Source organism: Drosophila suzukii, chromosome X (assembly GCF_043229965.1).
Source record: "Drosophila suzukii chromosome X, CBGP_Dsuzu_IsoJpt1.0, whole genome shotgun sequence".
NCBI lineage: Eukaryota > Metazoa > Arthropoda > Insecta > Diptera > Drosophilidae > Drosophila > Drosophila suzukii.
The window spans coordinates 5,864,885-5,876,885 of NC_092084.1; positions in this window are offsets into that span (position 1 = coordinate 5,864,885).

Genomic DNA, 12,001 nt, shown 5'->3' on the forward strand with positions numbered 1-12,001 from the left:
CCTATATGTATACCAAGTACATAGTGCTACGGAGAAGAAGAGGCGGATCCGATGGGCAACGGATACTGTCAGATATATATATCCTATATAACTATAGGTTCTCATAAAACCTATAGTATCCGATATGCACAGAAACTAACGATACATAATTCCCAACCATTTCTTATTTATAGCACAGATATCAATGATATTTTTACATCCCTTTGAAACTATTTCCCTATTTAAATGTTCAATAAAAGGTTAGTGAAATCCAAAAATCACGCTTAGCACGCATTGTAACCGAAATGCAAGGAAACTAGTTTCGAAAAATTTGTCCTAAATATTTATTAAAAATACTACACTACTACTACTACTACTACTACTTCTACTACTACTACTACTACTACTACTACTACTACTAGTACTACAACTACTACTACTACAACTACTACTACTACTACTACTACTACTACTACAACTACTACTACTACTATTACTACTACTACTTCTAAAAATACTACATTTTTAAATTTCTTTTGTATTTCCTCATTATTATATTCTAGAAGAGGTTGTAAAATCATGGAATATCTATAATCTTAAAAGAGATCAATTTCTAAATTAAAAAGGCAACATTTAGTTTTGCAATATTATTTTATTAGGCAGCCTTTTAAATTTCTTGCGTGTAACCCACATAACTAATGGCAACTGGTTAATAATAACGTTTAACTTATCAAACAGTCTGTCAACCCAGATTAGGGTCCAGTTAACCGCTTGGCCCAATAAAACTTGATTTATTTTACACATGTTCCCCTGACAGACAGAGTCCAATCTGTGATTTGAATTCCCATTCCCATTCCCATCACCGGCACTATCCCACGTCCATTGTCGGTTAGCCCATCAATGTCATCATCATCATCACCATCATCATTTTCATTTTCATTTTCATCATCGCCACCAGTGAACCGGATTCCATTTCTCTGGGGCATCTTCTCAGCAAATATTTGCCGAGGTAAATGGCTGTAATTTAATCTTCAAATTTGTTTCAATGAAATTTTCTGAACTCTGCTCCTTTTGTTTTTTTCGCCCTTTTTCGTTCAGTCCCTCCGTTTGGGTCACTTTATTTATATAGTATTGTGTATTTATTTAGTGCTTTTCGAGATTTTTCTCTGTACCCCATGGCGGATGTGTAATGCAATTGCATCGGATTCGCTGTGACACTTTTAATGCTTCATTTGTCTTGTGGATTGGCCGGCCAAGTTATGGCGGGAAAGTAAACCCAATAGTGGGTACTACCTCAATGGAAAAGGTATTCGGAAAGAGCGGAAGGCAGCTTGTTGCATTCCTCAATCTAAAGCAGATTTATTTTGTACTCTAACTCCTCTAAATACGCTCTAAAAATAGACGTTTTTACTTACCCAAAAATAATAAAACGGTAACTAACAAACTATAATATTGATTTAATAAATTTAAAAAAATGTAATTCGATTTTCAGTAATAATAAATCTTGAATGTACTTAAGTTTTATATAAGATAAAAATAAAAATACATTTATGTAAATTAACTAAAATTGTAAAAGATATTACAATACAATACAGTTTTAGATTTAACAATCAATAATAAAACTGTAAAGTGAATGTAAAACTTTTCTTCAAGAAATAGAGCATACCTTTTAGGGCCGTTATATTTCCATAAATTTTGGCCCAGTTCTTTCAATTGTTTGGCTAAAATATTTTCGGTTAAATAAAGAGGTAATGAATTCGAAGAATTTTTGCAAAGGAAATATGGCAAACTTTTCAGGGTATACGAATTTCCTGTATTTGCTTAAGTTTGCCCTGGCGCACAGGGAAATCGTGGAGGTGCAAGTCGAAAATGGGTGGGTGGGCCGAAGGCCACTGGGGTCCTGTAAATGTCGCAGTCGATTTGTTTGCGGGCAAAGGGCTCCGAGTGGGTGGTAGGGCCACCCACTCCAAGGTCGTTCGTGCTGGTCTTGGCATTCGGAGTAAAATACGCGTAAAATGATCGGAAAATCTACTGGCAACAACAAACACCCACTTGTTTGTGTGTGTGCGCGTGTCCTTATTTCATAACCCACAAAACACCAATACAAATGCAAGCACACATTTGCAAAACGCTTTTGTTTGGCACCCACAAAAAGAAACAAAGTGTCAAATTTCATTTTATTTTTACGCCGCTCCCTATCTCGCTCCCACCGCCCAACCGAGGGCATCGCACCCTCTCCCTCTCGCACACATGGCATACGTCAGATTTTGCCTGTCATTTGTTTGTCTGCGTATTTGGCGTCCGATTCCCATTACTCTTCCGTTTGATACCCTGGAAAAAAGTTACAATTACTGGGAAGATACAAAATTTGTAACTAACTGAGTTAGTTAACCAAGTGAACAATACCATTTGGAAAAGTTTCTTGAATCTTACCCAGTGTTGAAAAGTGTTTTAAAATCGACTTCAACAGAAAATATAATGGGGGAATAGGACAGTAAAATATAATCACATTTTAATAAAAATTAAATTAATGATTAGTCAATAATTTTCAAATTAAAGTCTAAGGTTAGTGTAAGCTTCCATGTTATACCATTTGGAAAAGTTTCTCAAATCTTGAAAAGTGTTGAAAAGTGTTTAAAAATCGATTTCACAGAAAATTCAATGGGGGAATAGGACAGTAAAATATAATCAGAATTAAGTTTTCTTGTTATACCATCTGTACAAGTTACTCAAGACTAGCCCAGTGTTGAAAAATGCTTTGAACACGATTTGAACAGAAAATGTAATGGGAGAGCAGGACAGTTAAATATAATCACAACTAAATAAACATTTTTAAATTTAAATTTCTCTCGGTAAACCGACCGCTGAAGAGAGTGGACGTGTCTTGTGCGAGCTCCGCGAAAAGTGCAAGAAAGTTGATAAATTAATGCAAACAAAACACAAAAACTAAACAGGTTAATTTCAAATAAGCGAAAAGACGCTAAAACCCAAAGAAATTTAGGTTTTCAACCCACAAAATCGGTGTAATGTCTTAAACTAGCACATAATTATTTTATCTTATAATAATAAATAAGTGCCACGCTAATAAAGCTCAATGAGCTACGAACAGAATAAAGAGCGACTCAGCTCCGCGAGCCGAAGAGACGGTTACTTTTCGTATGTCTCAACGCGTGATAGCGAAGTGCAAAAAACGACCCTACTGTCGGTCGATAGCCAAAGAGCACGATCTTGCTCACCATGCTTACTTACGGCTACCCCTACTCCGACGGCGTGGAGTCAACAATGCAAAACCCCCCCACCATCAGTTTCGACCCCTGGCGCACCAACAACATGCAACGGTAAAACTTCTGCATCCGCACTAAATTTGTCAGCAGCAACTACGGCTACGGCAAAAAAACCAACGAAAACCACAGCTACGACTTTTATTTCGGAATCGACTGCAACCGCAGCTCTAAATACAACGGCAACAAAAACAACGACAACAAATCAAAACCAAAACAAAATTCAGCAAGCGGGTCCGGCCATACAGACCGGACTAGATCGGTACATCCATATCAAGCGTAAGCTTAGCCCGCAGAACACCGCGGTAGGTAACAAGTCAAAAATAAACCGTGTCCAAGTAGAAGATATATTACCCGGGAGATCCGACAGCAACCGATTTGCGCTTCTAGCAGAAAATGAACCAGGACGGGCTCAGGAGACCCAACCGAAACCTAAGCCCCCACCAATTTACATTAGGGAGAAAATCTCGAACGCCCTGGTCAACAAAATTGTTGCGCTGACCGGAGACGGAAACTTTCATGTTGTTCCGGTCACAAAAGGGGATATCCATGAAACCAAGCTTCAGACCAAATCTGAAGAACATTTCCGAGCAGTATCCAAATACCTGGAGGAAGCTAGGAAAAGCTACTACACGTACCAACTAAAAAGCAGCAAGGGCCTGCAAGTGGTAATAAAAGGAATCGAGCCCGACGTAACCGCCAAGGAAGTTATCGATGCTCTTAAGGAAAAGGGGTTTTCTGCAAAGAACGTCAGTAACATTATAAACAGGAACAAGGAGCCGCAACCACTCTTCAGGGTCGAGCTGGAGCCAGACAGCAGAGTCTTGAAGAAAAATGAAGTGCACCCCATTTATAACCTGCAATACTTATTGCACCGAAGAATTAACGTGGAAGAGCCACATAAAAGGAACGGCCCAGTGCAATGCACAAATTGTCAGGAGTATGGACACACCAGGGCATACTGTTCGCTTCGAACAGTCTGTGTAGCTTGTGGAGACTTCCACAATTCGGCTAACTGCCCTGCCAACAAAGAAGACCCCAAAAAGAAAAAATGCGTTAACTGCCAAGGTAACCACACGGCAAACTACAGGGGCTGTCCGGTCTACAAGGAGATGAAGGACCGCATGCGAAAAGTGATAGCAACGCGTCATCAGAAAACCCAAAATGCGTACACTTACTCGCGTACGACGCCGGAAGTATTTTTCGGCACGGCTGCAAGATCCTCCTTTGGTCAACTAAATACCCAGACAGGATTCTCATACGCCGATGCCCTTCGATCGGGGACGGAAAACCCACTCCAGTCTAAGCTAGGAAACGCTCAGCAGATCCAAGAACAGTCGCAAAGCACTCTGGAAACTATGATGGTCACCATGCAACAAAGTATGATGGAACTCATGTCATTCATGAAAACGACCATGCAAACACTGGTTCAAAACCAGAACATGGTGTTACAGCTACTTGCAGCTAAGCAGTCCAAATAATCAGATGGCAAACCTACGAATAACAATGTGGAACGCCAATGGCGTTTCACGGCACAACCTTGAAGTAACACAGTTCCTGAATGAAAATCATATCGACATTATGCTACTGGTAGAGACGCACCTCACAAACAAATACAACTTCCAAATAAGAGGCTACACTTTCTACCGCACAGACCATCCAGATGGTAAAGCCCACGGCGGAACCGGCATCCTAATCAGGGAACGCATCAAGCACCACTTTCACCAAAGGTTTTCAACTAATTACCTGCAAGCCACGTCTATCAAAGTGCAGTCAGGCAACGGAAACCTCACCATAGCCGCTGTCTACTGCCCGCCTCGCTTTACAATTTCTGAAGGACAATTCATGGACTTCTACAACTTGCTTGGAGACCGCTTTATAGCTGCAGGGGACTATAATGCCAAACACACGCACTGGGGATCACGCCTTGTGACTCCCAAAGGAAGGCAATTATACAATGCAATCATAAAACCGAACAACAAATTAGACTATGTTTCCCCTGGCAGCCCCACATACTGGCCAACAGACCCCAGGAAAGTTCCAGACCTAATAGACTTTGCGGTGACAAAAAACATTCCCCGCAATATAATAAGCGCCAAAGCGCTTTCGGACCTGTCGTCGGACCATTCGCCAGTGCTAATAACTCTTCTTCAAAGCACAAGAACCACAGATCACCCCCTCAGGCTGACGTCGCACAGAACCAACTGGTTAAAATATAAAAAGTATGTAAGCTCACACATCAAATTAACACCTCACTTCAACATCGAAGCGGACATCGACTGCTCTACCGATGCTCTTGAAGAAGTATTCGTGGAGGCAGCCACTATCTCAACACCACAAGGCAGGGACGCGCAAACCAACCACTTCAAAACTAATCTGCAAATTGAACGGTTAGTCCTAGAAAAGAGGCGCCTGCGACGTGCCTGGCAAGCCAACAGATCGCCGTCATCAAAACAACGTCTTAAGGAAGCCACTCGCTCACTAAATCGAGCTCTAAAGCAAGAAACAGAAAATGCACAGCTGCAGTACATTACAAAACTATCGCCAACCAGTACAAAACATCCTCTGTGGAGGGCTCACCCAAATCTGAGCTCTCCAATCGAAACAGTGACTCCGATAAGAAACTCATCTGGCATCTGGGCCCGCAGCGACGAAGATAGAGCCGAAACTTTTGCGTTACATCTAAGAAACGTCTTCCAGCCGAACCCTGCCACTGGTTCATTTTTCCTACCACAAATCGAATCTGAATCTATTTCCCTACCACCATTGTTTCAGCCTAAGGAGATCGCGAAAGTCATTGGGGAACTGAAACCAAAAAAGGCCCCTGGCGGTGACCAAATAACCCCAAAAATGTTAATTGAACTTCCAAACTCTGCCATTGAGGTTATCTGTAAGCTCTTCAATGGGATTATAACTCTCGGCTACTATCCGAAAAAATGGAAAAAATCTATTATCATTATGATACCGAAGCCCGGAAAAGACCACACAATTCCGTCATCCTACAGACCAATTAGTTTATTATCGTGTCTGTCTAAGCTGTTCGAAAAATGCCTTCTAACTCGCATAACACCATATCTAGGAGCACACAATGTTATCCCTGCTCATCAATTTGGATTTCGTCAAAACCATGGAACAATCGAACAAGTTAACAGAATAACATCAGAAATTCGCACAGCCTTTGAGCATCGGGAATACTGCAGCGCAATATTCCTCGATGTATCTCAAGCCTTCGATCGAGTATGGCTAGATGGCCTCATGCACAAAATCAAAACACACTTACCTGATTACACTCACAAGCTTCTTGAGTCGTATCTATACAACAGGACCTTCGCAGTAAGGTGCAATACAACAACATCCGACGACTACATTATCAAAGCTGGAGTCCCGCAAGGAAGCGCGCTAGGGCCTACTCTGTTCCTCCTATACACAGCGGATATTCCCACGAACGAGCAGCTAACAACATCTACGTTCGCTGACGACACCGCAATTTTAAGTCGCTCGAGGTGCCCAGGCCGAGCCACAACACAGCTAGCAAACCACCTCCTCGTAGTAGAGAGGTGGCTATCTGATTGGCGGATTAAAATAAATGAACAAAAATGTAAACACATAACGTTTACTCTCAACAGGCAAACATGCCCTCCACTATTATTGAATAATACGCAGATTCCCCAAGTCAACGATGTAACGTATCTCGGCGTCCACCTTGACAGACGATTAACCTGGAGAAGACACATCGAGCGCAAGAAAGTGCATCTAAAACTAAAGGCCAGCAGCTTCCACTGGATTCTTAACGCTCGTTCGCCCCTGCGTCTGGACTACAAGGTTTTGCTCTACAACTCCACTCTCAAGCCCATCTGGACATATGGCTCCCAGCTATGGGGGAACGCCAGCAGAAGCAACATAGACATTATACAGCGCGCTCAATCGAAAATCCTGCGAACTATCACTGGGGCACCATGGTATATTCGCAACCAAAACATCCACAGGGACCTAAGCATTCTTACCGTTAAAGATGAAATAGACAAACAAAAAGCGTCCTACAACGAAAAACTCTCTGTGCACCCCAATCGCCTCGCAAGAGGCTTGACTTGGGTTTCCAGCCGATCCCGTCTGCAACGCAACGACCTGCCAAGCCAGCTATAACTTTCGGGCCCCTTTAGCACAACATCAGTCATATGACTGTGAGTTAGATTAATTAGTCTAAGATTTGATACACTTATTGTTAGTATCCAAAGGGAGAAGATTCAATAAATAAATAGCAAAGCATTTAAAAAAAAAAAAAAAAAAATTTAAATTTAAACATTTAAAATTTACCAAATTTCCTAAAAAGAATATTAAAAAAGTAATTTTATAGGGTATTCCCGAAATCGATTTAGCTTCTCATCCATCCCGCATTTCTATTTCTCATTTGAATTCAGATTTTGTTGGTTTTGCATTGGTGTCGCTGGGCGTTTTGCTTTGCAATTTGCTTTATTTACAGGCATTAAATTGCTCTAAATGTTTTTGCACATTCGCCCACGCATTTCGTAATTAATTTCATGCGTGTGTGCCCAGGAATATAGGACTGATTTTGAGGTGAGTGTAGGGGGATCCCCCATATCAATGGGACCTCCTCGCCTCTCTCAACCCACTAGCACCATTTAGCGCACTTCTTCTGACTGGTCCGCACTTTATCATCATTAATTTTACCGTTTAAGGGAAGGCGTTGAAATTGCATTTCCCCCTCCGAAAACATCCGTCCCTCGCAACATTTCCATTTTATTTAATCATGCGCGCATACGGGTCGCCATATAATATCTCCAGATATATTGTATCACACAGACAGTGGGTTGGAATTTAATGTTGGCCATTCAAACCGTAGTCAAACTAATTAATTATTAAAAATTGTTAAGGTCACTTTGGGTTTTTCGTTTTCTTTTTAACGGATACTTTTTTGACAAAAGCATTTCATTGGTCAAATTGGCATTTCGATGGTTATTATATTGGTCAATTTGACCCAGTAGTTGTTTGTGTGTACTCTGAAATTATAACAGATCATTTGTAGGATATCACAAAAAATAAAACTGATTTGCTGTGGATGGGTAGCATCGAAAATCTCGTTCAAAGACTTCTTGTGGAAGTCCTTTTGAGATCCTGCTCCACAGTGTCCTACATCCTGCCGCCGCCCCCGGCCCCTCCCCCGAATCCTCGTCCTTCTGGGCTTTCCTCATTAATGTGCGCCGTGTGCGCTTCAAATTAGGCACGCAAAGCGTTGCCATTAAAAAGGAGCACAAAGGACCCGCGGAGGAGGCAGGATAGCTACAAACAAAACAGGCTGAAAAACGAGCCAAAGGAAAAGGAGCTCACTGAAAAACGAATCTGTCGCATAATTACGAAAAGCGAAAAAAATGTGTCAGGCGCGTTGGAAAGTGGAAAAGCGGGACTCCGAGGCTTTTATGTGGAAATGTCTAGACGCCGGAGGACCCAGCTGATGGATGGAAGGCGGTACCGAATACGGTAAGGATGTGGGGAGGACCTAGGAACAAGGACCAAGGACGAAGGAGGTGCCATATGTCAAACCAAAGCGGCTGCCAATCTTTTCTCACTGTAATTGTTGTCGCCATTGATGCCACAAAATCAATATTTATCATTGTTGTCAGCACACACACACGCGTTTTGTCCTGGCAAATGTGTGTTCGCCAGAAAGGATCTTTAAGATAAAATTAGAAACACCCATAATAGGCATAATAATCACTTCAAAAATAAAACAGAAGTGATATGGAATTGGCAACTAAACACAAAATTAATCCCCTACATAAACACTTCAGATTAAATTTATAAATGTATTAAGTTTATATTATGAACAAAAGGTTCTTCTAAAAAATAAATATATATTTTACCATTAAGCAATGAGCACACCCAAAGACATACAATATTCCTTATAAATTCCTTGTATGTAAATAGAGTTATCATTTTGGATTTAACTACAGTAGACACTGCCATAAAGCACTCGCCATCAAAAGTGGTGATTCCATTCGATTGATTAGGGGCTCTAAAACGAATCAGACTGAAATCCGTCTAAAATCTGCAACATTTAATGGCATGTAGAAGACGATGATGGGTCAGCAACAGCAGAAATAATAAAAAAGAACGAAAAGAACTGGCCGAAAGGCAATTTAGCCATACAGTTTTTTGCCCTGTTTTTTGTTCCTTCTTCTTTTTGGCGGTTTTTTTGTTTTTTTTTCTCTATTTTTTGTCTGGGCCAAGAGGCGCATTGATTTAAATTGGCCATTTCATTGCTTCATTATTTGCCCGGCGACTCTGCGAGATACTCAAGTTGATTGTTTGTTTTGTATGGCTGGGCGCTCTTTTATTTATCTCCATCTGTATATTTAGTAGTATGTTTATCTGGTGGGGATTTCTCGAAGATTTGTGGAATTTCCCGAGTCGCAATTGACAGGTTAACTTTCGAACGAGGTCCTCTCCATTTAAACCTGATTACTCACGAAATTGGGTATAATTTTGGAGCCGAGCCACGCGCCCTTTCTGTTTGCCAAATTATGCAAATCGAGCAGCATAAAAGAAGTCGGGGCCCCAAACATACGATCGGCGGGTCAAAGGCTCAACCATTTTCATTCTTTTTTATATAAGTATATTTTTTTATGCGACCCACTCGTCTCAAGTCTGTCTACAAATGTGGATTTACTTAATCAAGTATTTATGTTGGCCTACAAAAGTTAAAATTATGTGGTGCCCATGGAGTGGCCGTCGCCTGTCCGCGTCCCTTTTCGCCAGAAGACAAATAAAAAAGCAGCCAGGACGATAACTCTCGACTCGCAGGATACCCTGTAGATAGTTATAGTTAATTATACAATATGACCATTGTATTTCCAAGACCCTCAATATTAAACCACTGAACATAAAAGTATTTATTGGTTCAATAGGTATTTATTGCGTATACGCACTGTGGGATTATTGTTTAGGTATCATCCTTAACATAGCATCCTTAAATATGCAATATGATTCTTGTATTTCCATAACCCTTTATAAAAAACCATTGAACATATTAAACCACATTTCACATTTATTGCTTCTGGCAACAAATTACGTATACGCACTGTGGGATTATTTGGGGTTACAAGTTGCCCTATTTGGTTAAGACCAGAATATACATTTTCCAGATATTGGGTATCAAAAAACCAGCAACAAGAGGAAAATATGTACCTCGTCTGCCAAGAAAACTCTCAAGGACGTCAACGAAATTGAAAACTTTTTTAATACCCATGGCCGTCGTCGTGGCTGCAGTCAAAAGAGCGAATCGACGGCGCAAATGTGTTAGGATTCGAATTAGAATTCGAATTAAATTCGCTCTAAAAAGGACCCCACATCGCACATCGCACATAGCACAACCCACATCCCACATCTTTCATCCCTAGGGGATTTTTCCAAGAACCATTTGGTTAACAGTTTCTGTTTGACTTTACAATTAGTTGGCCTGCTCGGGCGCCTTGGGAAGTCCTTTGTTTCTGCACGGCTTTCGATTTGTTCAGTCGGTCGAAAAGATGCAATAACAGATGGCCTTGGTAGGCAAAGACAGTGCGGTACAAAATCGTAGGTCAGGACCTTGAAAAATCTTACGCATGTTTTATACATATAAGAAGAAGGAATATATAGCAATTTTAAAAATAAAAAATTAATGTATTAAAATAAATATTTAAGAAGCACTTATGATATATGATAAAAAGGGATTTTATTTGATCGGTTCGCATTTATTTTGGTTACATCCCATTATGGCACTGGAACGCAGCTTTCGGCCTAGCTATCCCTTCTATTGTTCTATTGAATAATTGAAGCTTTTCAATCTTATTTAATTAAGCAGCCAGGAGTTGGTCTGCCACAAGGATGCGTGGATGGACAGGTTTTCTCAGGGCTCGTGTTCAGATTTCGGATCCTTTGGTCTGCTGGACACAGACAGGGCCATAAAGGCGATTGGAAATTCGGCAGAGGGATTGGCATTGGGATTGGATTGGGATTGCTATTGGGCCTGGAGTCCCGACTTCCGATAAGAGCACCGAATAAAGTGAATCAAATTTGGATTAAATCGAACGCATGTGCGTATTTTAGTGGGTGGGCTTTCGATAAGCACTCGATGGACAATGAAATTTCGATTTCATGTTCTTGGAAGCGAAACATGAAGCAGCTCCCGGGTCCAGAGCCTGGCAATTAAAAAATAATACTCAGCTTGCAAAGTGTGGCTCTTTGCCGGCCCCGGTCACGTCAGCCAATTCGCATCACATCAGTGCCAAGCTGGGGCCTCAATCATCGGCCAACTGCAGATTCGCATTGAAGCTCTGGCCTCTCAGACTTGAGTTGCCGGACACTGGGCAAAGTTGATTGATTTTGGACAAAAAACGATTGGGAATTCAATTACGCGCTCAGCGATTGCACTCCTCGCATATTGATCGCCAAAATATCTAGTTTTTTTTTTAATCGAACAATAGGGGTTCGAACTTTGGACGAAAATACCTTATTTTTGAGCGGTTTTTTAGTCGTAATTTAGTCAAACCGAGGTGAACAGCTAAATGCCCGACAATTTTGAGCAGCCCACAACCAAGGCTAACGATCTGCATCACTTTTCGGGAAATTTATTTTTTAACCAATTTTTGCATTTTTCATAAGGGGTTACATCATCTATTTTTGCGAAAAATCGTCAAAAGATAAAGTTTTCAGGTTTGAACGCCAATCGATTGGAAATTTAATTA